The sequence below is a fragment of the Ammodytes marinus genome, assembly GCF_949987685.1.
Source record: "Ammodytes marinus genome assembly, chromosome: 18".
NCBI classification, from domain to species: Eukaryota; Metazoa; Chordata; class Actinopteri; order Uranoscopiformes; family Ammodytidae; genus Ammodytes; species Ammodytes marinus.
Window position 1 is genome coordinate 137,550 of NC_137222.1, and position 2,343 is coordinate 139,892.

Genomic DNA, 2,343 nt, shown 5'->3' on the forward strand with positions numbered 1-2,343 from the left:
GGCCGGGCTACCAACGCACAGACTCAAGTGGTATGCGAGGTGAATCGCAAGCTGCAAGTGATTCCTGGACTTATCCAAAAAGTGGATGCAATCTGGGTGAGGATGGGCACCCTGTGACCCGTGGAATGGCCGCTACATGAAACCAGTGATTCTAAGGCCGGCTACACATTCCAGCGCCAGTCTCAATCTCAAAACAAATTTGCTATCTCTGGATTCGGCTCCCCACACCGGCCTTGGAGGTGGTATCTCTTCTCTCTCCGGGATGTTTATGCAGAAAGACTCTCCCCCCCCCCCTCCTCTCCTGTGAACTCTGTCTGTGGCTGGGCCTTCGAGGTCGTCCCCTTGGACTCGCAAATAACAACTAGCGTCAGGGGCTCCCGTTGTGTCTAGGCGGATTGGAGTCCACGGAACACACACACACACACACACACACACACGTAGACACATATCACACATAACCCTGACCACTCAAGCCCTCTTGAATCCCCCCCTCCCTCCTTCGTTGCAGTCCGGATGCTGCGGGCGGGGCGCCCCCGTCGGCTGCGTACGTCCCCTGGTGCCTGGGCTGTGACACTTACCGTCCCATAAACCCTTAACCCGTTCCTTTAATGTGCAATGTCTACGAGTCTTATTGTCTGTGGTGTTTATCATGTTGCTTATTGTGCTAAGGTGGTTTTTCACTGATCTCACACTGCGCTCCCATAAGGAACGTAGTGTGAGATTGGCATTTTTTTAAACCTGTCTTTCCCTGTTGTTCTCCTTTTCCTTCTATGAAAAAGAGGGGCGCGGCCCACGCTAGACGACCCATGTTACTGTTACTGTCTTTCTATGTTTCTTGGTGGAGTGTGAAACTGAAATACATTTTGTTGTTCTGTAACGGTGCAATGACAAATAAATCTGATTCTGACGCGCACACACACACACACACACACACACACACACACACACACACACACACACACACACACACACACACACACACACACACACACACACACACACACACACACACACACACACACACACACACACACACACACACACACACACACACACACACACACACACACACACACACACACACACACACACACACACACACACACACACACACACACACACACACACACACACACACACACACACACACACATTTTTAGTACTTTATTTGCGCCCACAATTAATAATAATATACATAAGGACACAAATGTCATAGATGCAAAGTTTTCTCCGACACAACTCTGAAACGTGGCCAATGCCAGTCAAACAGCTGATATTATGGGTACACACAACACCTTCTCCTCCAAATATGGCGACTGCCAATGATGGAGGACACTGAGCAGTATTTGGCAAGCTGTTTTGCGCTTGTTTTTGTAAGGCCGACAATCCTAAGACCACTAGTGACAAGCCTATGCACATGGCCTAGACTGCCAAAAATGAACACAAGTAAATGACAGTTGTAGCCCATGGAGTTAATTGTCTGTACTAGAGGGTAATATTTCACACCAGCTTAGTTAAATAAGCCTCCTCTAAACTTGAGTCAAAGGTGCAGGCTACCTCCAGGATGTGCACTTTTCTACGGTGCTCATCTATTATCAAAATGTCAGGCCTGGTGGCACTTAGATCAGTAAACACAGACATTTCAGCTTCACACAAAGAGAACATATGAGGTCTAACAAAGCAATTGACATGGGTGGAGGATGTTGGTGAAAGTATAGGTGGTAAGCTTTGTACAATCAAGTTCACAATCCTGTCATGCCTGGCTATATAAAGGCTTTTATAAAAGTAGCAGCCATTTAATATATGTGACATTGTCTCAGTGAACTGTTCTTGTCCATGATGAATACATAATGATGTGTGGGTGTGTGGGTACCAGATTGACAGGTTCAGCTGGGACGGTAGAACCTGCAATCTGGCTTTGATGGCAAACGTTTGTATGTCCTCATCAATGGATGCATTATTGAAGATGATGTGGGACACAGAATGGTCAGCAGAAGGCAAGCAGGCTAGTTTGCCTTGTAGTCTTAGTCCCGTCCAGTGTTTTTGGCGTTGTCTGTGTTTTATTGCCAGCAGGGCTGCGCGACAGTTAGTGGGTGGGAGTGTGAACTCGACTCCGTCTTCCACCAAGGTGGCAGTGACGGCGATGTCCCCACTAGTAACCAATGATTCGGATGGGGCTACATTCTTTCCATTATGTGTCCAACGCAGAACGATACCAGTCCAACTACAGAGGTCGTTAAGATCCGGCCAGTCAGACCTGACACCGAACCCGATGGCGCGAGTGTCCAGTTTGCCGTTCGGTTTCCTTCTGAATCCCAGAAAGTTCGGCTCAGATTCGGAGGC